Below are 27,817 nucleotides of genomic sequence, written 5' to 3'. Positions count from 1 at the left end.
GTTAAACTCAGTCAATACCCAATTCGTGTTCCTGACTAATGTTGCTATTCTTCAGTCCTCAGTTTCATTAGAAACTCAAACCAAAATCATATAGTCTGAAAAGGAAAAGATCATTAGGAGCAGAGAACAGTATGTTTGGGAGATTGCAGATGACTCTTGGGATTGAAAATGTTGCCACGATTGAAAGGTGATATTTCCTGGGTCACTAAGAAAACAGACACACAAAGTCACAAACTAAACAGATACATCAAACGCCAAACCAAACTAACAACAGTCTGTCACAGCTTATCTTTTCCAAGGTCTGCAAACAGCCATTCCAGGGGAGAGCCAAACCAAATCTAAAGCCCAATGAAACCCTTTTCTGCAACTTTGATGGGCCACAGAACTCGAGCATCTGTTCACAAAAGAAAAAGGAAATCTCCAAGTTTCAAGCATGGGAGAGTATCCGTGACCAGAAACAAAACTCTTTTGCAGGAGACTCCCTGACTCAATAAGCTTTTGATCGGCTCAGAACTATCCAATAACAAAATACATTGCGAAGCCCCCATCATCTCCAGATGAAGCTTCAGCCTTCGGCTTGAATTCAACTCAGTGCTACAAATTAAGTTCGGTAGGTTAGCTCTAAATTTGCTTTTAGATTAGGAATACGTGTTGGGTGATGATAGAAGGTTATATCCAATTACAACGTCAAGATGGGTTTGAGGCAATGAATGAAGTTTCAGTCCAAAATCCATTTTAGGCTGAATCAGAAATGAAGCTATGAATTCACATTCAACGAATAAAACTTGATTTTAGTATATTAGATAGGGGCCGCGCGAACGCGTACCCCCCCTCTACCACAAATTATGACGTACACTCTCCCACTAGGGGAGATGTTAGACGGGCACCCCTCCCTAGTGCAATGGAGGTCGCCAACCTAGGCCATGGACCTTCTTGATCACCCATCGACCCCGTCCAGGTAAGTATGTTTGTCTTTTGTTCTTTGTCTCTACTTATACCTCCCTCTCTCACTTGCTTCTTTTCTATCTTACCGATGTGGGACATGAATAAATGAAAACCTTAGGCCTACTGTTAGCATCCTACCTTGTGCTTTCCACATGAGAGTTTATTGATTGGTTGTCACCTGAGGCATAAAACCAGTAGTGGGATCTGGGCACACAATGACTATGAGGAGACTCCTGAGTCACACCAAATATGGGACTTCACCATCACCACGCACCAGCATCCTATTTTTATAAAGCAAGGTGTATAGAATATACTGCCTGAAATAAGCTCCAAAACTAAGCATCCTTTGGTGAATTAGTTGATTACATGTATGTAAGCAGCCATTTTCACCATGAAAGTTGGTCAGTACCCACCAGTAAATTAAAGAAGGGAGCTTCCTCCACTGTAATGGGCAGATAATTTCAGCATCACACCACTGTTTAGTGTATAATGCAAATATATAGTCAAGAATGCAATTTATGATTGGTAGTTTAGAAGAAGAAACCCACTTAGCCAACTATTAATATTGTCTCTTTGAGTTTTTTTGGGTTTATGCAAAAATGTCAACCTGGATAACTCTATAACCAAAGGCAATCTGAATTGCCATCCAGAATACAGAAATAGAATACTGTTTCAATGTGATCTTATGTTGCAGTTTCTATCGTTTCAGATTCATAGAACTAGAAACTTTCGTCCTCATACCATGCATAAACAATTTGTAAGGTTGCTCATCAAGATGTAGAACTAACAAGCAACAAGTCAGGCACTTGGATGTTAAATTGATGAAATGTAGTCAAGTTCTGCTTTGAATTCTAGTAAAAACCAGGAACTCGCTGCTACTACAACTTACTCTACTCTCACTTGTCTCCTATTATATTTTGAATCACAATACTATTTTAACAGATGAGTCTATATGATTTTGTGTGAGGTGAAATTTGATGCTTGCTTGAATATGTATTAAATTAATCAAGAATCAAGAAATAACTCCAACACCAACTGGAAATTTTCCTGAAAATGAGTTTCAGCAGACAAAAAGACCCATCTTACAAGAAAAATTAGAAAAAAATACAAGTAAAATTGAGAAAAACTTAAAATAATAGAATTGGTGGGGCTTTCTCAAAAGAGAGAAAACCCTAAAAAAATTGGCGTATGCCGCTGAATGCGGCGAGAACACGGTATTCTTTAGTAAAAGGCGAAAGAATAGTTCGCTCTGTGCTCACCGCGCGGCTGCGTGAGGTTGAATAAGTGCCGATGACCATCTTTTATAGTTGGTGGTGTGTGTGGAGTTCTGTTCTCTCATGCGATATGGGATATTAGTGTGCTATACATCTGGTCTGCTCTTCTTGTTTACTGCCTCCTATAGTAAGACAAATGCAACTCTTTAACGTTTGTCTACCTAGGTCAGCCCACACCAAAGCCCAACAAGACAACCAGTCAAGATTTGTGATCCAGCGGAGCCCGGGCCCCATCTTAGTCCAATACACAAAGCCCAATCTAAGCTCGTTATTTGGACATCAGTTGGGGCCCGGCCAACTCAAACTTCTACAAAATGCCAAAAAAGTCCGTATATTTTCTACTTTTTGTTTTTTTTTTTTTTATTACTTGGATCCAATGTCCAAAATCTCTTTTGAAATGTTTTTCATTTATTTGTACAATTTTATGAAGAAAGGATTTTAAAACAAATAAAGAAATTGGCTACAGAACCCCACCTATGCCCATGAGAAAATAGAAGTTGAGGCAAAGTTTTCAGGGAGTAAGCCAGAAGGAGATCGAATTTCAGATTATTGAGTTGGATGGACGTAGTTGTTGACTGCTTTAATCACCCATATGGGATCAGGTGTTACATTATCATACAATTCTCTGTTTCTGACATCCCATATAAGTCGAAGAGCAATAACAACCCACTGCTGAAACTCATTTTGTTCCTTCTTTGGTCATGTCCGGAGGCAGAGAGCATTTTACCAATCTTGAATCCATGAATGAATCATACCACTTTTGACAACACACACATTGACTTGTGTATATATCAATCCAAACAGCTCTTGCAAAAGAATGAAAGAAATGTAGCTTCCATAAGAACAGTTGGAACCTGAAAGAGACCTTCACCTTCCAAATGCACTTCGATCCATGGCACTATGTGAGTTCCTATCACTGGGTATTGTATTCCCCTCAGGTTGGAAGTCAAGATGATTTCCAATTTCACCAAGCAGCTCATACGACTTGGGTGTCCTCAATCTACCCAACTCTTCATCAATATTTGATCAAAAATCTCTTCTTGTTACTTTTTGTGGCACATGTTATTACTTAGAATTAGAATAGATAGAGTGAGATAGTGGAACTTGCATCACCTCAGCTGCCTTGTGCAAACAGACAAGACTTTTTATATTGTTGGCATCCTTGATCTGTTGCTTATGCTCTGTGCAATAAAAACTTGTGTCCCCATAGGAGTATTACAGATGCAGTAATGAAGTAACCCTATCTATTTTTTAGTTTACACAAACATTAGTTCATCCAAAACCAAAAGGAAACTGTCCAAATCACAGCACCCATTACTAAAGAAAGTGCAGAAAATTCCTATAAAAAAGCACAGCAAAAACCCAAGAGGCCTGGTACAGTAATAGTTGCATCCCAACCATCAACATACTTAGATCATTTGACTTGTGATAAATTTTGGAACTCAAAAAAATTACAGAAAATAACATTATTTAAAAGAACCCAATAAGAATGGGAATGGGAAGAGAATGAAACAAAGAGTCACTTGGGTCTTCTACTGAAAAAAAAAAAAACAAGTCACTAAGGTCTTCTAATTGTATTTATGTGGATAATCATGAAAAAAAAAACATATTGCTACCAAAATAACATCAAAAGAAGGTTTATAATGGACCAAAGTAAATGTACAGGCAATTACTAATGTTGTTATTATTCGATCTGTCAGTTGGATTGGAAACTCAAACCAAAGACATATAGTTTCAATAGGAACAGATCACTAGGAGAAAAGTACAGAATTTGTATGCCAGACTGCAAATGACCATTGGATTGAAAATGCTGCCACAAACAATTGAAAGTTGACCTTTTGGGTTGCCAAACCACTGCTCCGTGTCAAAGTTGCATAAACAGGATACAAGACCTGCTCAAAGGGATAAGCCACAAAGAAAAGAGATGAAGAGTATTATTAAGAGAGTTAATATTCCAAACCACTGCAGAAGTCAAGATCAAGAAGTACAAGTGTTTCTTTTCCAGTTTTCAGAGTAATTCTTAGTCATTAAACCAGAAATGAATTCATTGAATTGTATGTTTATAGACTGAAGAGAAAAACAATTTGACAGCTTGCTCATCCAATAAGCAGCACCAACCAATCGAACACCCGGAGATATTAGCTCGACCAAAAGTATTTTAGTTTTTTCCTTCAGTTCCAAAAAAAAAAAAAAAAAAATCCAACAGGAAACAAAACCTTCTGTAGCAGGCTGCCGGCTTATCTCCCGGTTTTCATGAAAACAGAGAATACCAGTTGAAACAAATTACCATCAATGTGCAGAGCTGAGAGATGGCTTGAATCCCATCAGTAGTGATGATTAGAACGCAAAGACCTTTTTTTCTTTTGAGATGTTTTAAAAACAAATATGGATATCGGCAAAAGGCTTTCTCTGAATTCTAAAATGAACAAGAGACCCAGGTACTGGACACCATGAAAGAGAATTAAGCATTCATTAAAATACTTTGAACCAATGATTTGTTGAGGCCTTCCCAGAAGTGAGAAAGCTCTCCAAAAGTAAGCTAGGCCGTCACAGTTGGGGGCAACCGAACTGTTATGGTTCTATTTACTAATTATTCGATTCAACAATCCATTAAAAACAGCTTTTCTTTCGGTTAAGAGTATTTCCATTAAAATAAGGAAGGAAGAAATGACCCAGAGCTTTATCATCTTCAAGATGTGCAATCCACCAATCTGGTGGAAAGACACTGAAGATTTTGCTGCACTTGATGGACCACGGAAATCCTGGTCCAGAAACATAACCTCTCCCAGAACAGTGTTGGAGATTCACACTGCTCATAACACATGAATAATAAGGGATTGAAAAACTAACCTTGATAAAACAAGGACTTTGGGAGAAATAAAAATGAGAAAATTTAGAAAATAAAGCATTTGGTGGGGGCCGCGCGAACGCGTACCCCCGCTGCCACAAATTATGACGTACACTCTCCCACTTGGGGAGATGTTAGGCGGGCACCCCTCCCTTGTGCAATGGAGGTCGCCAACCCAGGCCATGGGCCTTCTTGATCACCCATTGACCTCGTCCAGGTAAGTATGCTTATCCCATCTCCTTTGTATCCACTTATACTTCCCTCTCTCACTTGCATCTTTCCTATCTTAACGATGTGGGACTATAAGTAAAAGAAAAAACTTGGACCAATGGACGTTCCTTTGCTTCATAGTCCATAGTTCATACCTTGTGCATTCCACACGAGGGTAGTGAGATCTCGGTACACAATGACATTGATCAAGCCAAAAATCATGAATCAAATCATGTTTAACCACTTGATTTGGACCTTATATAGTTTTTTTCTCTTTTTATTGTTTTGATGAATAATTATCCTTGACCTTCCAACAGAGTTGAAGTCATGTACACCCAATTGATCTAACTAGGTCCAGTTGTACAGAATATGAAACAAATGGCAATTTACAACTGAGATGGCAGCCTTAATTGATCCTGTCAGAGGAAAATGGAAGCATGAGCAAAGTAGTAAAATACTAAAATATTTTGGCCCTGTTTGGAATGGCTTCTATGTTCCCTGTGTTGTTAATTAAGCTGCTTTGGTTGAGTACTTGTATATCACAGTTACAGTTACAATTTCAGCGTTTGGAATATCCATATTGAGTTTCTGGATTTTCACCAAATACGGCTCCCAATGTTTCATATGGGGCTCAAATCGGAATGGTAGAAGTCATGTTCTGAAGAGTCTGGATCACCTGCCAACAACGAAACATGTTCCAACCCACTATCAACATTATCTCACACAGCACATCTCATATATAATGGGTCCCAGTCTCATGATGGGATGTGCAGTGTTAGATCAAGTCGGTCGAGGGTTGGAACGTATTTTGTTTGCTAGAAAATCTCAACTCTGTTCTGAAAGCCTTGCCAATTTATTTTAAAAGATTAATGTTGTTGGGTTTTGTTCTGAAACCCAACAGCCTTGATAATGTATCCACACAGCCGATTATATAGCCATTGCAAATCATCCAATTCATTGTCATTGACGATCTGTTCCAGAATACCTCCTTGGACCTTGAATCATGTTATGTGGCAAATCCAAAAACGTCAGGTTCTTGGGAAATCTGACATCAAACAAACCAAAGTAGTCGAGTTAGTTCCATGACAAATCCATCCACATCATCATAGCATTCTCCCCCATCAACATTGATGCATCCCTATTCCCTGGTGAGCTTGTTACCTAAACACAGGCCCTCACAGTCCAAACAGGGTTGGGACTTGGGAATATAACCCCTTCTACTTCTGTTGATGATGTCTCAGTTCAGCGGATTCTGTTTTGAGGTTCAGTTGGTTCACCTCTTCTTGTAACATAGGAAGACATGTCAATCATACATCTAAACAGTCCCCTTGGGCTCTTATAGAATTCCAAGTGCAAGAAACCAAACTCAACATACATTTTGAACTTTATGCTCAGTTTGGAAAGAGTACATGTACAGTATAAATACATACAAAATACAAGGTTTTGCACTCTACATATTTGTATTTATACTCCTTCCAAGCTTAAGCTCAGCTTGGAAATAGTACAAATACAAATATCTAGAGTGCAAATATATACAAAATAATACAAAATGTAAGGTTTTGCACTCTACATATTTGTATTTGTACTCCTTCCAAGCTGAGGACTCAGTTTGGAAAGAGTATAAATGCAAATATGTACAATACAAATACATAAAAAATAATACAAAATAGAAGGTTTTGCACTCTACATATTTGCATTTGTACTCGTTCCAAACTGAGCCTTAGGGGCAAATTTGGTATTATGAAAACCATTGGAGTGGGTTGTTAATGGCTCTAAATGGTGCAATGACAAAGGTTTTGTTTATGTTTTGTGGGGCCAATTAGGGGTGGCCACAAGCCGAGCTATTTGACCTCTGCTCATGAAAAGCTTGATTTAGCTCGGTCTAAATTGAGCTTCAAGCCAAGTGCGAGCCTAATATATAGGCTTATTTGCTAATCAAGCCAAGCTCAAGCCCAGTAAAACTCAGCACGTGAGGCTCATAAACCTAATTGAGCTTTTACATATATATGTATATTAGTATTTGTGTACATGCTTTGCACATGACAAATTTTTTGATGATGATAGCATATAATATATTTCCAAAATCTTTTGTAATTTTTTGCATTTCTACACGTATAAAAATTATTCTTATTTATCACATTTATTATGGTTCATTAATATAGAGATATGTCAAAATAAAATTCTTGCAAAAGTAATGAGAATTAATAAAATTCTTATTGTTCTTATTTATCATTAATAAAATTCTTATTATTCTTATTTATTATGATCCATTAATAAAATCAATAAAAATAATAATTTTTATCAGTTATCTTCATCTGAATTTTATTTGAATTCTCGTTACCTTTGTAATAATTAACTTCTATATGATAAATCCATCTTCATCTCCTTCAATCGCTAAAAACCTTACAATGAACTACAATAAAATTATCACTTACTCTTGAAAATATCTTGTCATCCAATGATGTGGGATTTAAGATAACGGGAATTAAGAATTAACCTATCATATGGTGGGAATAAAGAAGAGATTAATGATCAAGAACTGAACCAATGAAAATAGGTTAAAATATTTTTGAAAAAACAAAAAATTGTATAAAGAATAAATTGCTCATCCATTTGCCAACCAGTGGGAAATCTCTTCATGGTGATTAATGTGGCCCAACATTGGCTATTGAGAACATAAGATGTACTTTCTGGTATTTTTTAATTTAAATAAATGAAATGATAAATTGCTAAAACCTCCCATAAAATTTTTTATCATTGCTAAAACCTCCCCTAATGTTTGGTAAATGCAATCACATTCCATGAACTTTTTGACATAGTTGCAAGTACATCCTTTGTTAGAGTCTTCTAACAAAAAACACAAAAATGTCAAAATACCCATGTAGTTACTTTTGACCAAAATGTTTATTTTCCAAATTTTGCTTCGTATCAATCACTACCCCAATCCTTCTCATCTCTTTTTTCGGAATTGATGTATTTTCAAAATTTGCCCTTCATATCAATTGTTGAAAGGTAAAATTTCAACTTTAAACTCTTATTTTGTCACTCAGAACATTTATTTTGTGTTTTATGTATTAATCAACCTCAGTAATAATTACATGGGTATTTTGGACATTTTTATGCCTCTTGTTAAAGGATTTTACAAAGGGGATTTACTTACAACTATGTCAAGAAGTTTAGGGGAGGGGATTGCAATAATCAAACTTCAAGGGAGGTTTGGGTAACAATCAAAAACTTCAAGGGCTGTTTCAGCAAGTTGTTTTCCAATTATTGAACAAAAAGAGGGATGTTTGTGTATTTTCCCTAACAAGCATTAAATGGAAATGTAAAATAACATTTTTGCCATTAACATGTTTTACAATTATGAACAAAAATGATGGAGTTTTGTATCTTTTTGGTAATAAACATTAAATGAGAAAGAAAGTCATTTCCTAATAAGCATTAAATTAGGAAACAAAATTACATTTTTACCGTTGCTCTTTTTTTGAATCAAACTTTGAAGATGGGGTATTTTAGTCTAGTGAAAATTCCAAAAGCCAACCACTTTTATTCGTACTTTTATAGCTAGTGTAGATATGCATACATGCATGCATGCATGCATGTATACATACATACATACATACATACATATAATATAAATAAATAATAAATATAAAATATTATATATAAAATTTTTATTTTTATATATAATAACTCTTAACATTTTATATGCCAAATAAAAAATAATTGTCTATATACTTATTTTTAGAAAAAGTTTAGCTCATAGTCGAGCTCGAACTTGCGAGCTTTTGATTCAAGCCGAATTTGAGCTCAAGTCTCTATCTTGATTCGAGCTCGAGGCTGATAATTTATTGGCGAACTGAGCTCAAATAGCTAGATATTCAGCTCACCTCAAATCCACCCCTAGGACCAATAAACAAGGCATATATAAGTTGCTTTTAAAATTTTAAGATATATATATAAGTAGTTTCTCAAATGTACAATGTATATATAAGTAATTATCCATAAAATTAAATGAAAAATATAAAATGGGTGAAGTTTGCAATGTTATATCAAAAAACAAATTAAAGACAAAAAGAAATAAACCTAATAAATAGAAAGATAATGCATCCATTGTCCCCATAGCAGTCATAAGTACCTTTGTACATCACCATCTGCATTATATATGATTTTTTTATTAGCGTGTGTGAGAGGAGGGGGTGTTCTCATTGGTTAGTAGATTAGGTGTTCTTAAATATAAAGGGAAAAATTCCAATTAGTATCTTGTACTTTGGGTCTAGTGTCACTTTGGTCCCTGAACTTTAAAATGCGACAATTTAGTACCCAAACTTTCAAAATGTGACAATCTAATACCTTTTGTTAACTAGCTATTAATCAATCGTTAAGTAACATTTTAAAAAGACACAAATGCCCTTCAAGTGTCATCTAATTTTCTTTATCGACTATCCAAACATTGACAAAAAAAATAATAATAGTTCAAAATCCTTGACTCTTCTATTCAAGAAAGTTGGAATTACCATAATGCCCACTCAAATGTAACCCCAACTTTTTTGAATGGAAGGAGCAAGGATTTGGGATTGTTAATTTTTTGTCAATGTTTAGATGGTTGATAAAGAAAATTAAATGAGACTCGAAAGACATTTGTGTCCTTTTCAAATGTCACTTATCGACAGGTTAACTATTGATTAATGACAGGTACTGGATTGTCACACTTTAAAAGTTTGGATACTAAATTGTCACATTTTCATATTTTGGGACTAAAGTGGCACTAGACACAAAGTACAGGGCACTAATAGAGAATTTTCCCTAAATATAAACACATACTAATACGCACTCAAATTAAAGTTGAATGCTATCTAGGATTCAACCCAAGTTTAATTCAACACAATTCGGATCAAGCTTTGATTCCAGTCAAGGCCGAACTTAATTGGGCTTGGGCGGTTTGATTGGGTTTGAGAGAATTTATGAATATATGTTTGGTGTAATCATCTATACTTTTTTTTTTTTTTTACTTTAAATCCAATGCCCAATTCCAAAAGCTCTTTTTTATCGAAACAAAGTGTTAATTGAGAAGGATAATCGTTTACAATAAGATTGAATAAGAAATGTGGAATTAAATCGAACAAGCAAACTTGGCAATGCTATGGGTCACCCTATTTGCACTCCTAGGGCCAGAAGTGTCACGGACAATGCAATCAACAAAGAAAAACACATTAAACTTCTACAATCTCCTACCTCACTGGCAAGTGGCAATGCTCCAAGGTGCCTAAGAATTTGCCAACGGAAGTTGGACCAAGTGTTGATGTGGAATCATCTCTTTGCTTAATATGAGAAAACACTCAGACATAAGCCAAAAAGAACTTACTCGCAGAAACCTACCCTATGTATTTACTTAATTAATTCTACGGTTCTACCTCCATGAATCAAGCGCATATCTGCGAACTACAGTTCTTTAATTTCGCCATTTTATTGAATTTCTTGTGATGAAATCTCTCAACAAAGACTCTCCACCCCCTCCCAAACCATCTCTGGTAAAGACGAGTGTGAGTAAAAAACCGTGACCCACTTTTATCATTCATGCACCGAGGCAACCAAACCCTAAGTACAGAAATAATTTTAAATTAGATTTGGTAGGAGTGCGCCAGGCCCGTGCAGTGGTGCAACGCATGGGCGACGCATGAAAGCCCCAGTAGCAAGCTACTGTGATGGGCCTTCCCCCAAGAAAAATTAATTTAATATCATGTGGGCCGATGGCCCACGTATCAGATATTAAACTGATAAGAACAGATACTACACTTGATCTTAGCCAAAAGGCCGAGAAAGGTATGATTTTTCAATGCTCTTCATTTTCATTTTATAACACAACCATCCTTGCATTGTTTCTCTTCAATACCGATGTGGGACTAAAGCAAGTCCCCTGTTGCGGCTTTTTGAGTTCCATTTACCACCAGTGCAAACAGGTATCAATTCTTCTTTACTGCTTACGGCTTACCTAGATCATCCATCAAATGGGACCCATTTTGTTATTACTTATCACAAGAGTATCTCCCTGTAAATTCATTAACGGTTTACATTTTCTTCGAAGGAAAAAGTTGGATCGGCCATACGAATATGTTCGGAAGGTGAAGACTTCCTATACAAGGCATTCCCCTCTGATTGGAAGAAAAGATGATTTCCAACTTCTCCATGCTGCTCATACAATTTGGGCCAAACAACCAATCAAAGGGGAAAAGCCAAACCAACTCCGAAGAGTAATGAAACCTTTTGCTGCAACATTGTTGGGCGACGGAATTCGAGCATTTGTTCCAAGTTTCTAGCACGGGAAAGGATATCCTTGACTAGAACGTCAGAAACTTAACTCCCTTGCAATAAAAACTTGTGTCCCCATAGGAGTATTACAATAATCAATTAATCCTATTTATTTTTCAGTTTCGATAAACATGAGTTCATGATGAATTTTGCAATTCAAAATTACATAACAATATTTAAAAGAACCCAATAAAGAATGAGAAGGGGAAGCCTGGAAGAAATGAGTCACTCTGGTGGTCTTCTAATTGTATTTAATGTGGCTAATATTCTTAACAATGCAGTTTCTTCCTTCTTCATGGCTTTCTGAACTTTCACAATTTGAGACCTTGACTAATATGCTGGCATTCTCATTGTTAAAATCAGTCAAAACCCAATTCGTGTTCCTGACTAATGTTGCTATTCTTCAGTCCTCAGTTTCATTAGAAACTCAAGCCAAAATCATAGTCTGAAAAGGAAAAGATCATTAGGAGCAGAGAACAGAATTTGTTTGGGAGATTGCAGATGACTCTTGGGATTGAAAATGTTGCCACAATTGAAAGGTGATGTTTCCTGGGTGACTAAGAAAACAGACACACAAAGTCATAAACTAAACAGATACATCAAACACCAAACCAAACTACCAACAGTCTGTCACAGCTTATCTTTTTCAAGGTCTGCAAACAGCCATTCCAAGGGAGATCCAAACCAAATCTAAAGCCCAACGAAACCCTTTGCTGCAACTTTGATGGGCCACAGAATTCGAGCATCTGTTCACAAAAGAAAAAGGAAATCTCCAAGTTTCAAGCACAGGAGAGAATATCCGTGACCAGAAACATAACTCTCTTGCAGGAGACTCCCTGACTCGATAAGCTATGGATCGGCTCAGAACTATCCAATAACAAAATGCATTGCGAAGCCCCCATCATCTCCAGCTGAAGCTTTAGCCTCTAAGACTGAGGAAGCCTTCGACAGAATTCAAGGCTTGAATTCAACTCAGAGCTACAAATTAAGTTCGGTAGGTTAGCTCTAAATTTGCTTTTAGATTAGGAATACGGGTTGGGTGATGATAGAAGGTCAGATCCAATAACAACATCAAGATGGGTTTGAAGCAATAAAAGAAGCTTTCAGTCCAAAATCCATTTTAGGCTGAATCAGAAATGAAGCTATGAATTTACATTCAACGAATGGTTAATCGAATTAAAACTTGAATTTAGTAATGGGTAGGGGCCGCGCGAACGCGTACCCCCGCTACCACAAATTATGACATACACTCTCCCACTCGGGGAGATGTTAGGCGGGCACCCCTCCTTAGTGCAATGGAGGTCGCCAACCTAGGCCATGGGCCTTTTTGATCACCCATCGACCCCGTCCAGGTAAGTATGCTTCTTTCTTCTCCATTGTCTCTACTTACACCTCTCTCTCACTTGCTTCTTTGATATCTTACCGATGTGGGACTAGAAGTAAATGAAAACCTTAGGCCTACTGTTAGCATCCTACCTTGTTCTTTCCACATGAGAGTTTATTGATTGGTTGTCACCTGAGGCATAGAACCAATAGTGGGATCTGGGCACACAATGAATTTGTATATTGTTTTTTTTTTTATTTTGATGAGAAATTTTCCTTGAACATCCATTAAAGCTCCTCTTTTTTAGTGCTTTTATGTAAAAGAATCAACATCCATACAAAGTTACAAACTATGAGGAGACTCCTGAGTCACTCCTAATATGGGACTTTACCATCAGTCCATCACCATGCATCAGCATCCTATTTTCATAAAGCAAGGTGTATAGAATATACTGCCTGAAATAAGCTCCAAGACTAAGCATCCTTTGGTGAATTAGTTGATTACATATATGTAAGCCGACATCTTCACCATGAAAGTTGATCAGTACCCACCAGTAAATTAAAGAGGAGGGGATGAGCTTTCTCCATAGTAATGGGAAGATAATTTCAGCATCACTCCACTGTCCACTCATGGAATAATTTCAACATTGACAAAAAAAGAAAAATCCCCAAGTCACCCAGATATCATATGAGAGAGCAAAAGGAAACATCTTTTAGTAAATCAGCAAGAGGAAAGACCTTCACTCCTCAAAGCCTGTTCAAGCCTTGAAACTTCTTCAAGAGTGTGAGAATCTACAATTGCAGCTTTAATAGCTATAATCTGGTCTATTGTGGGGGCAACTGCTTCTTCCTTCGGAATGTCTTGAACATCTGGCAGCTCACATGGAGTGAATGTCTATGCAAATACACTTCTATCCTCCTTTGTAGGTTCTTTTGATGCAAACAGATTTCAGCTTCAAATTCTCTCTTTATGTTTTACTATCTTGAAATCTAGCAACTGCAACTGTTTTTAAGCCAGATTCGGAGGTTTCAAAAGGAGACTGAGAATTTGTAGGAAAAATGCTTTGCCATTGGTTTCCCAGTCTCTAACCAATCTTTAAAAGCTGAGATCAAATGAGCTGGGGAGCAAGATTCTATGCAGAGATGCATATAGAAGTTCTGATTCCATTATATTTCTTGCCAAAGGAATTGAGCAGAGACATTCTGTTTTTCTACGATCATTATACAGCCTGCAAAAACATTTTCAAGAGTAAATTGGAAAATTAACATTTGAAAATTAGTGTTCTTCAAGGGACTGCGCGATTCAGGAAAGCAACGTAATAAAATTTGGTATATGCCGCTTTGAGTGGCGGTCACACAGTATATTCTTCAGTAAAAAAAAAAGTCAGAAAGAGTAGTTCGCTTTGTTCCCACTGTACAGATGTTTGAAGCCAAATACATCTCAATATAGAGTCAGTAGTGGGTAGAGCTCTCCTGCATGCAAATATGGGACTGTTTAGTGTATCATACAAATATATAATCAAGAATGCAATTTATGATTGGTAGTTTAGGAGAAGAAACCCACCTAGACAACTATTAAGATAGAATTGTCTGTGTTGGATTTTATTTGGTTTTATGCAAAAATGTTAACCAAAATAATTCTATAACCAAAGAAATCTGTAAGCAAAAATGTCCAACCCAGATAACTCTATAACCAAGGCAGTCTGAATTAGATGGTGTTTGCCCATCCAAAATACAGAAATAGAGTGTTTCGATATGTTCATAACTTCATAATTCATATGTTGCAGTTTCAATCGTTTCAAATTCACAAAAGTAGAAACTTTTGTCCTCATACCATTTATAAACAATTTGTAGGGTGGCCAATCCAAGATGTAGAGATAACAAGTAACAAGTCAGGCACTTGGATGTGAAATTGATGAAATGTATTTAAGTTCTTCCTTCAATTCTAGTAAAAACCAGGAACTTACTGCCACTACAACATCGAACTCTACTTTCACCTGTCTCCTATTATATTTTGAAAGCAGCGAAAGAAACTCTTAACTATGAATATTGTTTAGTGTTTACGATTTGAAGAAGTTCATCTTTTCTCCTAATTTCCATGGTCCAGGTTCTACAAGACTGTCAATAAGACCAGTTGTGGAGAAGATATATGTATAAACTGTATTACTCTGTTGAGAGATATTCCCTCAACTCTCTGCACCAGCTGAGAACTAATAGCCTTGCCCAAACGATGTTCAATTAACCATTTATGGAGGCTTGGGATGGAATCCCCCGGTGAATCTGATGAGGTCTACATTGATATAATGATATTCAATGGACAAGGGAGTAAAAAGATCATGATCAAATACCTCATCCTAACCCCAGAAGATGGGAATTCGCCTGAAAAACCCTGAGCTTCAATAAAGCAACTGCCTCAATGGGATCTATTTGTCTACCTCAGTTACCACAAAACTTGAAATGATAGATTTGCTGGGGCTTTCTCCAAAGAAAGAGAAGCCTTCCAAAGATAGGCGTATGCCGCTGAATGCGGCGAGCACACGGTATTCTTTAGTAAAAGGCGAAAGAATAGTTCGCTCTGTGCTCACCGCGCGGCTGCGTGAGTTTTTTGAATCGCTGATGACCATCTTTTCTAGTTGGTGGTGTGTGTGGAGTTCTCTTCTTGCATCCGATATGGGATATTAGTGATCGGCAATTGCTTGTACTGTTGTTCCTACTTACTGTCAGATCTCCTACACAAATGCAACTCAACCTTTTCAAAATGCTAAAAACATCCTGTATATTTTCTATTTTTTTAATTCGATCTAATATCCAAAATCTCTTTTGAAATGTTTCCCATTTATTTGCATGAAGAAAGGATTTCTAAACAAACAAGGAGATTGGCTACAGAACCCCACCTATGCCCATGGGAAGATTCTTTGTTGACCAATCTGTTTTTTTAGCACTAACGCTATGTTTGGTTTGATAGAAAGTAAGAAAGAAAAAAAATATGTTGAGGCAAAGTTCTCGAAGAATTTTATGAAATTTATTAAGAGCTTTCTGTAAACTTTCCATTCTCTTTTATTTGCAATCAGACGGGAAACAAACAATCTATAGGTAGGCTTTCTTTTTTGTCAAAACAGGAAGATGAAAGCTGCTTGATATTTTTGCTCTTTGCTTCCTTGAGAGTCTCAAAATGAGAGCTTGCCATTCAGCTTGAGTTGATTGCTAGGCTGTAGACTTGTACACTTTTGCTGCAATCACCTTACAATGATATCTCATCTCATTAGAACAAAAGCAATAGAGGCTTTTAATTTAATGTTTCCTATAGAAGCCATCAGCATATGAGCAATGTTTGAATGTCTTAATAATTAATAGCCTGATGCAAGCCAGAAGGAGATCGAATTTCAGATTATTGAGTTGGAAGGACATAGTTGTTGACTGCTTTAATCACCCATATGGGATCAGGTGTTACACAATTCTCTGCTTCTGACTAGGGGTGTCAATGGACCGGTTTTGGATTGTACTTGTTCCAAATGAAAATCAATTTGAAAGGACTGGACGGACCAACAAGACATATTTGAATTGGACCAGTCCAGACTTGATGGTCTAAAGTATTTATTGGATTGGATTGGACATGTCCATCCATAATGAATTTATATTGAATTGGCTTGGATTGGCCCATTGATAAAGATAAATGAACCAGGCTTGAGTTAAAATTAATCTAAATTAAAACAAATTTGAACAAATTAGATGATCCAGACATTGAATTGGACCGGTCCAAAATGATCCAAAATATTCATTGGATTGGATTGGACCTGGTCCATTTGTAATGGATTCACATTGGACCAAATCCAGTCCAATTGACACCCCTACTCCTGACATCCCATATATAAGTTGAAGAGCAATAACAACTCTCTGCTAAAACTCATTTTGTTCTTTCTTTGTCATGTCCGGAGGCAGAGCATTTTACCAATCTTGAACCGATGAATGAAACATTGAAAACTTTCGTGTATATCAATCCAAGCAGCTCTTGCAAAAGAATTAAAAAAAGAGAGGTTGTTGTTGTTTCAACATCTCGTCTCGTCGATAGAGAACACTGAGATTGTCCTCTTCTTGAAGGAAAATTTAACTTTTCCTCCGAGAGAATACCACTCCAATCCCATTGTAGCTTCAAGAAAAAGAGTTGGAACCTGAAAGAAACCTTCACCTACCAAATGCTCTTCCATGGCACTATGTGACCCATATTCACACTATCCTTACAGTCACTTGCAACCATGCATTGGGAATATCTCCCTGTAAAAAAATAAATATACAACTGTGGAGATATTGTTCCCAATGCACTGATGTAAAAAACTGTGAGAACAGCTCTTTTTGAGGACTGAATCCGAGCTAGTACATCCGTCCCCCCTAGATCAGGCATTGGTGTGGAGCCTTGTGCACTGACCCATCCTATTTGCGTGCCTCCCTCCAATGCATTATGGAGTGAGTACACCCTCACTATTTCCTACATGTGTTGATTTAAAAATAATTGATCTAGGAATCTGTAGCCTCCAATCACCGGAAGTTGAGTAAATCCTTGACTCTCGAGTTTTGTGCCCTCTCTTGAAAATGATTTTGGTCCGGTTTCCGACTAAAAATAGAAACCCAATCTCATACATTTCTGAAAAATAGAATTTTTATTTTCCTCAACTGAAAGGGGGAAGGAATAAGAGATCTGTACCAAACTACCAATCAATGTTGTGGTTACTGGTTAGAGGGTTAATAGAACTCTTAAATTCAGCGTTTTGTTTAGAATGACAAAACCGGATTAAAATTTGTATCCGTTCGCACTCTCCCCAGATACAAAATTAACACCACTTTTCCATCGGTAGTCTTCAAGTTTGTAGAGATTTGGTAGGGGTACGCCCGGCCAGTGCAGTAGTGCAACGCATGGACGACGAATAAAAACCCCAGTAGCAAGCTACTATAGTGGGCCTTCCCCCAGGAAAAATTAATTTAATATCATGTGGACCGATGGCCCACGTCTCAGATATTTAACTGATAAGAACAGATACTACACTTGATCTTAGCCAAAAGGCCGAGAAAGGTATGACTTTTTCTCCCTCTTTGTTTCCGTTTTATAACACAACTATCCTTGCATTGTTTCTCTACATTACCGATATGGGACTCCATCAACTCACACTTTTGAGGATTTTTGAGTTCCATACTACAACTACTACCACTCGAAACAACTATCATTTCTTTTTTAGTGTCTATGGCCCATGTATACCATCTATACCAAACGGGACCCACCCACTTAGGTTGAGATTGGCATTTTTTATCTTGTTATTAAGACATAGAAAAAGAGTTTTTACAAAGTACGTAGGTCTAACAGCCAACCAGGTATCTCTTCAACCAAAAAGAGTTTCATGAAGTATCTATCTCATTGAGAGACCTCTGGCCATCCCTTATGCTTAGCTATACGAATAGCTTCCCTTATTGCTTGTAACTCTGCACCAATAGCAGAGCCCTAGCCATCCAAAGGAGCACCTCCAGCAGTGGCCCACCATCACAAAAGATCATTCTCACAAAAGTTTCTTTCTGAAAATTATTTTCAATGGATCTTATATAACAGCTTAAGCTTTTTGGTTGAATGGTTCTTTCTTTTCTATAAGTTAAGCTGGTTTTTGCCATAATATCCTTAGATGGGTGTGAAGCTTGTAGCAGTCATCCAAGACTCCATGCTCTACTGTTCTTACTTACCATAACAGTATCTCCCTGTAAATACAAGGATGGTTACATTTTCTTGAAGGAAAAAAGTTGGATCAGCCTGGGGAATATTGGGAAGGTGAAGACTTTCTATCACAGGGTATGCCCCTCTGGTTGGAAGTTAAAGATTATTTCCAATTTCACCAAGCTGTTAGGTGTCCTCAATCTACCCAACTCTTCATCAGTATTTGATCAAAAATCTCTTCTTCTTACACAAACATTAGTTCATGAAAAAACATAAGAAGCTGTTCAAATCATGCGCTACCAAAGCCCAGGCCCAAACCCAAGCCCGAAGCTTGACCAAGAAATTGGGAAAAAAGTTTTTTTAATATTTTTATCCAGCAACAAAAGTGATTTTTTTATATTAAATGACCTCAAAACCCTAAAACATTGAAAGATCTGAATATAGCTTAAGGCTCAATGACAAAATTCATCATAATAAGGTTCTGCTTGGATAAGCCTTTGATTTTGATCTTTAAGGCTCCAAGAAACGAAAAATGAGCTAAGCCAAGATGTTTTGATAATAAAGACTCTTTCAAAGTTTTGAGTCACATGCAGCATCAAGTAAGTTGAATTCCATCTACAACTAACATTTAAACACCAAAAAAAAGAAACTCTCACTTAGAATCTTTTCAGCCTCAATAAGTTCTTTAGAATTTTGTAACCTATCTAGAAATTGCCTCACATACTTCATTTCCTCAAATACGACTAGTAGATACATCCATTTATTTCAAACCATCATTTACAACTAGATTTATAATATGTGTATGGAGCAATTTCCCTTCTAGAGTACTAATTCCTTAATTAACAATTTCCATTTTCATGTGATTACAACATCATTTGAGTTTACATTGTCAACTACAATAATAAAGACTTTGAAGGCATTTGGCAAGTCTTTTTAAGATCTTTCAAAAGCTCAAGACCTTAAAAGACTAATGAGCTTTCATGGAAAGATCTTTAAAGAACAAAGACTGTTTGGTTGCAATTTTTTAATAGTTCTTCTTAAAAGCTAAAAAGACAAAAAGACTATTTGGTAAGCATACATACAACAACAAACAAGTGTTGAACATCTAAATGAAAATGCACCTATGAAATGTCATGAATGGACCCATTGATACATCCAAATGTACATTTAGCACTTATGGGCCCCACATACACTTTTATTTGTGCAAAATAACACTTGTAGGCCCCACTTACACATTCACCTATGCAAAATAATTGATTTATACCTCAAGTTTATCTTTTAATTTCTAATAACTCAAATCCATAAAAAAAAAAGATTTATTGATAATCATTGCAATATTAAAACCTTTTTTCCATATATCCATCATTCTCTAAACATGATCTATCTTGGACCATGATACAAAATATGGCAAGAAAAAATTACATATAAAAGAAGAATTTATTAAAGAAAAAATAGATTGGCATGAAGGAACTCGTCTTTGTTCCTATAGAATCCTTCTTATAGGTGAGGGTCTTTGATAGCATTGTTGCCACCACTACTAATGCTACTTTTCCCCCAAAGCTTTGTATCCCCCATCATTGTTATGGCATCTCTCTTGGAAGGTATATCCTTTGGGAACAAAGTAGTACAGAAGAATGTGATTTAGAGGATTGCACATACTTGCACTAACCCGGTAGCAGATCTGGACTCCCCCAACATACATGTCAAAGTTTAACAAATGAACTACTACTTTACTGATTAGGGAACTATTGCATCAAACAGTATCTCACATCACTATTCGGTATTTGAAAGAGATGGAAGAATTAATGTGTTTCACAACAACTAGTGTTCCACGACAATAGGTGTCAACACCAGATTTTTGCTCCATTCGCCACATGCTCCATTGCTCGGTTTGCCCCTCCAAAAACCCCACCTTGTAAAATTTCAGTCAAAACAACCCTCATTTACCCTTCCATCTAAAAAGATTCTATTTCGGCTAATCACATGGGTTCACACACACAAACCCACTCTTTGTGGTCAGACCCATTTCAACCCTCCACTTTTTGACCCAAAACTAGGGGTGAGCAAAAAAACCTAAAAAACCGAACTGACCGAAATCGAACCGATCGGTTCAGTTTCGATTAACCAATATAGAAAACTAGCAATTAATCGAACCAACTGATATACATATATTTCTATATATTTTATATATACTTATGTATATTATATACATTTTTTATATTTTTATATATTATAAACTAATAAATATGTATTATATATAAATACATATTTATAATATATGATATATTATTTTTAATTAAAATATAATATTTTATATATATATTTATAATTTTTTATTATATACGTATATATATTTTTATAATATATTATAAAAATTAAAAAATCAAAAAACCGACGATTAACCGAACTGGTCAACCGATTAATCGACTGGTTTCGGTTTGATTTCGGTTACAAATTTTCCAAAAAATGATAGTACCGGTTTGGTCCAAGAAAAAGCCCACCGAACCATGAGCACCCCTACCCGAAACCACCCACCATTGGACCGGAAACTTGGTTCAACCCCTGAACCCAGTTTGACCAAGTTTATTGAACATTACTAAAATGCCACCAATTTTTCAAAATTACGAAAGTGCTCCTAGATTTTCTCAATTTTACAAAACTGCCCTTAACCCTACCTATAAAACTCCTAAGTTTTCAATGAAGGATACACTATTCATTACTTGCCTCCTTCGAACGAAAAACAGAGTACAAGCGGCGGTGAACCCAGATCGATCTCCACCTTCGGCCTCCCTCCCCCATTTCTCTCTCTCCCTCCGTTTCATCACCACCACTACAAATTAAACCCGTTTCATCCTTCCGTTTCATCACCACCACTATCCTCTTCTTCTTCTTCTTCTTCGTTTGACATTCCCTCCCCTGTTTTGTCATGTAGCGACAAATTGGGTAGAAATCACCCTCCTCCGATCCATTTCCTTCCACTCCTCCCTCCTATCTCTGCAACTCGTTTTAGTAGAAGAATAAGAAAAAGAAAATGAGAAGAACGTACCTATGTCCATGTGTAGTCATTGGGGCAGACGTATCGGGAGTTTCAATCAACCCTTTTGGAATTTTTGTCAGACACATGGAAAAGCGGGGAAGCCTGAAAGACTATAAGCTTCACTTGTAGCTTATCAAATCTAGACCACTTAGTAGCCAAATAGAAATAGACCGTTTTTGGTCTGCTGAGCTTCTAAAAGCCCATCAGATCTTTCAAAAAGATTTGCAAAACAGGGCCTTAGTTGATTACATATGTCTACGGTCTACCCACCAGTAAAGTAAAGAGGAGTGGAGCTTTCTCCACAGTAATGGGCAGATAATTTCAGCATCACTCCACTCATGGAGTAATCTCAACATTTAACAAAAACTCCCAAGTCATTCTGACATCATATGGAAGTGCAAAAGGAATCATCTTTTAGTAAATTAGCATAGAGGAACACATTCACTCCTCAAAGCCTGTTCAAGCCATGCAACCCCTTCAAGAGTTTAAGAATCTATAGTTGCAGCCATAATGGCTATAATTTTCTTTGGTGTGGACTGTGGAGGCAACTCCTTTAGGGGTTTGTTCTTCGTTCAGAATCCAGAGTGAATATGTCTTGGCAGATGCTTTCTTGTCTCCTTTTTATCTTCTGTTGATACAAAACAGATTTTCAGCTTCAATTCCTTCCTTTTGTTTCATTTTCTTGAATCTAGCAACTGCAACTGTTTTAGGCAATATTCTGAGGTTCCAAAAAGAGAATGAGAATTTGTAGGAAAATGCTTTGCCTCTGGTTTCCCAGTCCCTAACCAACCTTCAAAAGCTCAAATCAAATGAGATGGAAGCAAGGTTATAAGAGATGCATGTAGAAGTTCTGGTTTCATCACATTTCTTGCCAAGAGAATTAAAAAAGATATTCTGTTCTTCTATGATTAATAGGCTACCCATAAAGATTTGAAAAAAAAAAAACAATAATCATGAAATAATTCCTTCATCTCAATCATTATTCAACCTGCAAAACCATTTATAGAGAACCCTCAAAAAGTTTGGTATATGGCCCCAAAGGAGGAAGGAATAGTAACTTCTGTGCCCGGTTGCCCAGTGTGCAGCTGCTTGAAGCCAAATAGAAGCGAACACCTCAAGCCCACTAAATTCTTTCTCAGAACAGTAGGAAAAGACGAGAACGGAGGGCTATTACCGAAAAAGCATTGCAAATCTTTAAAATGGTTCGATTTGTTCGGGATTTCTCAAAAGAGAGAAAAACCCTCCAAAAATTGGCGTATGCCGCTGAATGCGGCGAGCACACGGTATTCTTTAGTAAAAGGCGAAAGAATAGTTCGCTCTGTGCTCACCGCGCGGCTGCGTGAGTTTCTGAAGATGCTGATGATCATCTTTTATATTTGGTGGTGTGTGTGGATTTCTTTTCTCGCATCCGATATGGGATATTAATCTGTTATATTGCGGCGTTTACTCGTGTGCCTGGGTCAGCCCAGACCAAAGCCCAAATTCAGGATTTGTGATCCAACTGAGCCCCGACCCCATCTTGGTCCGATACACCAAGCCCAGTCTAAGCTCGTTATCTGGGCCTCAGTTGGTGTCCCCGGCCATCTCAAACCTTTGCAAAATGCTAAAAATATCTGTTATTTTCTATTTTTTTTTCTTACGTCCAAAAGCTTTTTTAAACTGTATTCCATTCATTTGCATGTTATATGAAGAAAGGTTTCTTCTTACTTCAGGACGCCATTTATGTCAATCAAAAATCAAAATATCAGTATTAAGTATTGTATCGAATAGCTTTAATACGGGTACAGATATGAATATATTTAGAAAATATATGGATATTGACAAAAGATATGGAAAATGCTTGGATATGCTTAGAGGCGGTCACGGGCCAGATTAGGCTGAGCTTGCACTATTGATAAGGGCTATTGCCTAGGCTCAGGCCCGGCCAGGCCCAAGGTTCTAGACGTAAAGCATAAGCTCAAGCCCAAGTCTACACGGGCTTGGGCCAGGTTAGGCCTAATGGCTTATGTCTTTCATATATAAAATATTACAAATATAATATTTTGTAATAAATGACATATAGCATGCATATAAATTTATATCTTAAATAATATAATATAACATGTGTACATATATATACATTATACATAAATTGTGTATGTTTAAATATATGAAGGTCGGGCTGGGCCTAAACACAAAACCCAGGCCTAAACTTGGAATTTCCGGGTCAAGCTGAAATGATCACCCCTATATACGATAAGGAAATGCAATGAAATCACATAAATACATTAATAACACTAAATCTAGATCTCATATATCTATGAGCAAGATATAAAGACATGAGAAATGCACACTTTTTATAGGTCATATAAAAAGAAAGATTATAATCAACAATACTAGGACTTGAACATGTATACATCAGACAATAATTATCACTCTACTTTAATTTTTATAATTATATTTTTTAATTTTTATTAATTTTTTAGAAAAACTTATTTATTTTGTATTTTTATATAAATAATAACTCTATTTTCTTAAATAATAAATATGTTTTCATTTTTAACACATTATTGTAAAATAAAACATGTAAATCATTTAAGATAGATAAAATAAATCATTTTATAATTTTTGGTTTTTATAACTTCATTTCAATTTTTTAATTATAGTTTTCAATACTTATTAATTTTGTTGGGAAAATTTATTTATTTAGTGTTTTTATATAAATAATAACACTGTTTTTTCAAATAACAAACATTTTTTCATTTTTAGCATATACTTTATATGTAAAATAAAACATATAAATTATTTAAGAATGATAAAATAAATTATTTTTAGAATTTTCTGTTTTATTAAAATTATCTATTTCAATTTTTATAATTATAACTCTATTTTAGTTTTTATAATTAAAATTTTCAGTTTTTATTAAAATTCAAAAACAGTTCAGAAGTGGTCAATATACAAACTCTTCAAACTAACCACCAATGTCGTGATACACTTCCATATCAATGCATATCGAAATATATCCACCAATACGGCACAATACAACTAAACTCATGGGATACATACCAATTATAGCGTGTCATGTATCAATGGCTATGCCATGGATATATAACACCTCCTTTCGAGAGTATTGTACTGATACTTTAATCCTTGAAGCCAATGAGAGTGAAATAGAAAGTTGAGGTAAAGTTCTCAAAGAATTTTGTGAAATTTATTAAGAACCTTCCCTCAACTTTCCGTTTCTCTCTTATCCTACTGGACACAACCTAGAGGTAGAAATTTTTTTCAAGTTAGTACCATTGAAGGGGAGAAAATAATAGTTGTACCTGAGCCATGGTTCTGGTTTATATAGTTGGAATCTAGCAAGGCAAAAAAGTATTGATGAGGAAACAACAATTTGACTCCTACAATGAGTGTTTCCTCATACGAGCCAACAAGATGAACCCACATTGAAGGGTGATTCATATCAGATTAAAATGAAAACATAACTATAAAGACAAACAAAGTCCTCTTCAATATCAGGGTGGACATCAGAAGGTCAGATTTGATACCGAGTTAAAAAGAAAAGAAAAAATACACTTCTCAGAGTTAAGTTTTCCTAATCTGATTAAATCATCCCATTGCTCAGTATGAGAATACACTCATAAACATATAAGACAAAAACAAGTTGCAAAAAACTTGGGACTATGTCCTTACTTCTGTCTCCATGAATCGGGAGATTCACAGAGTTCAGAAAAATACTAGAAGAAATAAAGGAGGTGTTCAACTATATGGTTAACTTTTGCACATAATTTGCTATTGTTGCACGGTTTATAACAATGTTGTAGGTGGAACTGCTTGTAATACTTACTACAGCTGTTTTATAGGTGGAAACCATACAAATTTTTAACATAATAGAGCAAATTAAATGCACCCTAAACACAAGATGACAGCACTTGATAATATCAAATAATGGATCACAACCTTACTACCGAAAAAGTTAAAAATAGCTTTAGTAATAGTACAATACGTGTCATGGTTTCGTACACATTTAATCTACCTATGATTAGTGGCATTATTGTAAATTCTGTCAGTATGATTTTTTTCAGAAAAGTAATGTTTATTATCCTTGATACTCCCACTCTCAAAACCAACACCCCTTGTAAGTGGCCCTGGTTAATGGTTAGCATGACTACCAGGATTCATCATGGGGACAGTGCATGGGTCAGCATTGTGCAATGCACATGAAGGGGAAGTGTTTTACACGTGGGTTTGGCCTAAGCATCTACACCTCACCAACCACATGTCTAAGTTGATCAAGCTAGAGGAATGTTAAGAAGGTAAAGACTTACTATCATAAGCATTTCCCTATGGTTGGAAGGCGAGATGATTTCCAGCTTCCCCATGCTGCTCATACAATTTGGATGTCCTCAATCTACTCAACCCTTATCGCCATTTCATGAAAAATCTCTGATTGTTACTTCTTGTGGCATGGTGTAACTAAGAACTAGAATAGATACGGTATGGAGCTCAAATTACCTCAACTCACATTGTTGGCTTCCTTGATCTGTTGCTTGTGTTAAGTGCAATAAAAACTTGTGCCCCCATAGGAGTATTACAATAATATCAATTAATCCTATTTTCTTTTCAGTTTAGATAAACATGAGTTCATGAAAATCAATAATGGATTTTGCAACTCAAAATTACAGAACAACAATATTTAAAAGAATCCAATAAAAAATGAGAAGGGGAAGCCTGAAAGAAATGAATCAATCTGATCTTCTAATTGAACTTAATGTAGCTAATCGTGAATACAAAACATCATGAAATGTTCTTAACAGTGCAGTTTCTTCTCATTCTTAAAATCAGTCAAAACCCAATTCGTGCTCTTGACTAATGCTGCTATTCTTCAGTCCTCAGTTTCATTAGAAACTCAAACCAAAAGCATATAGTCTGAAAATGACAAGATCATTAGGAGCAAAGTACGGAATTTGTTTGCGAGATTGCAGATGACTCTTGGATTGAAAATGTTGCCACTAAGTAAACAGACACACAAAGTCACAAACTAAACAGATACATCAAACACCAAACCAAACTAACAACAGTCTATCACAGCTAATCTTTTTCAAGGTCTGCAAACCGCGATTCTGGGGGATAGCCAAACCAAATCTGAAGCCTAATGAAACCCTTTGCTGCAACTATGATGGGCCACGGCATTCGAGCATCTGTTCACAAAAGAAAAACAAAATCTCCAAGTTTCAATCACGGGGAGAGGATATCGGTGATCAGAAACATAACTCTCTTGCAGGAGACTCCCTGAACTTGATAAGCTACGGATCAGCTCAAAACTATCAAACTCCAAAATGCATTGCGAAGCCCCCATCATCTCCACTAGCTTCAATCCTGCAAGAATAGATGAAGCTTTAAGCCTCTAAGATCGAGGAAGCCTTTGACAGAATTCCAGGATCGAATTCAACTCAGATCTACAAATTGAGTTCGGTAGGTTCATCAAGACGAAACTCCAGGCTCTAAATTTTCTTTTAGATTAGGAATACGGGTTGGGTGATGATATAAGGTTAGATCAAGTATCCAATAACAATGTCAAGGTGGGTTTGCAATAAGTTAAGCCCATAATCCATTTTTCTAAGAATTAACATAAAAACAATGGTTAAACGTATTAAAAGTTGAATTTGGAAATGGGTAGGGGCCACGCGAACGCGTACCCCCAATAGAACAAATTATGACGTACACTCTCCCACTAGGGGAGATGTTAGGCGGGCAACCGTCCTCTATGCAATAGAGGTCGTCAACCTAGGCCATGGGCCTTCTTGATCAATCAACCATCGACCACGTCCAGGTAAGTATGATTCTGTTTACTCCTTCCTCTCTAATTATACCTCCCTCTCTCACTTGCTTCTTTTCTATCTTACCGATGTGGGACTAGACGTCTAAAAACTAAATGAACACCTTAAAGCTTACTTTGCACCTGTGCATTTCACATGGCATCTGGATGTGCGGTGTTAGATCAAGTTGATAGAGGGTTGTTGGAACGTATATTGTTGGTAGACTATTCTGAAAGCCTTGCCAATTTATTTTAGAAGATTAATGTTGTTGGGTCCTGAAACCTAACAGCCTTGATAGTCGGTTCACACGGCCGATTATAACCCAAATCTATCCATCGCAAATTAATCATCCAATTCATTGTCATTGATGATCTGTTC

The 27,817-nt window shown here is 36.4% G+C and overlaps 9 non-coding genes across 9 annotated transcripts; all 9 read right to left on the bottom strand.

Annotated features, from left to right (window-relative positions):
* Window positions 1–804: 804 nt before the first annotated feature.
* Window positions 805–966, bottom strand: LOC148802055 (U1 spliceosomal RNA). The gene has a single exon (XR_016083256.1). It is a non-coding gene; the product is annotated as a U1 spliceosomal RNA (small nuclear RNA).
* Window positions 967–2,095: 1,129 nt separating this feature from the next.
* Window positions 2,096–2,213, bottom strand: LOC148802054 (U5 spliceosomal RNA). Its single transcript, XR_016083195.1, has one exon. It is a non-coding gene; the product is annotated as a U5 spliceosomal RNA (small nuclear RNA).
* Window positions 2,214–5,131: 2,918 nt separating this feature from the next.
* LOC148802053 (U1 spliceosomal RNA) lies at window positions 5,132–5,292 on the bottom strand. Its single transcript, XR_016083353.1, has one exon. It is a non-coding gene; the product is annotated as a U1 spliceosomal RNA (small nuclear RNA).
* Window positions 5,293–10,908: 5,616 nt separating this feature from the next.
* LOC148802052 (U2 spliceosomal RNA) lies at window positions 10,909–11,104 on the bottom strand. The gene has a single exon (XR_016083202.1). It is a non-coding gene; the product is annotated as a U2 spliceosomal RNA (small nuclear RNA).
* Window positions 11,105–12,786: 1,682 nt separating this feature from the next.
* Window positions 12,787–12,946, bottom strand: LOC148802051 (U1 spliceosomal RNA). The gene has a single exon (XR_016083219.1). It is a non-coding gene; the product is annotated as a U1 spliceosomal RNA (small nuclear RNA).
* Window positions 12,947–15,385: 2,439 nt separating this feature from the next.
* LOC148802050 (U5 spliceosomal RNA) lies at window positions 15,386–15,503 on the bottom strand. Its single transcript, XR_016083194.1, has one exon. It is a non-coding gene; the product is annotated as a U5 spliceosomal RNA (small nuclear RNA).
* A 2,279-nt stretch (window positions 15,504–17,782) lies between these two features.
* On the bottom strand, window positions 17,783–17,978 carry LOC148802049 (U2 spliceosomal RNA). Its single transcript, XR_016083211.1, has one exon. It is a non-coding gene; the product is annotated as a U2 spliceosomal RNA (small nuclear RNA).
* A 4,878-nt stretch (window positions 17,979–22,856) lies between these two features.
* LOC148802048 (U5 spliceosomal RNA) lies at window positions 22,857–22,975 on the bottom strand. The gene has a single exon (XR_016083354.1). It is a non-coding gene; the product is annotated as a U5 spliceosomal RNA (small nuclear RNA).
* A 4,321-nt stretch (window positions 22,976–27,296) lies between these two features.
* Window positions 27,297–27,461, bottom strand: LOC148802047 (U1 spliceosomal RNA). The gene has a single exon (XR_016083288.1). It is a non-coding gene; the product is annotated as a U1 spliceosomal RNA (small nuclear RNA).
* Window positions 27,462–27,817: the final 356 nt, after the last annotated feature.

Source organism: Nelumbo nucifera, chromosome 2, assembly GCF_055504915.1.
Source record: "Nelumbo nucifera cultivar China Antique chromosome 2, China Antique-T2T, whole genome shotgun sequence".
In the NCBI taxonomy this organism is placed as follows: Eukaryota; Viridiplantae; Streptophyta; class Magnoliopsida; order Proteales; family Nelumbonaceae; genus Nelumbo; species Nelumbo nucifera.
This window is presented reverse-complemented; position numbering and strand designations above follow the sequence as displayed.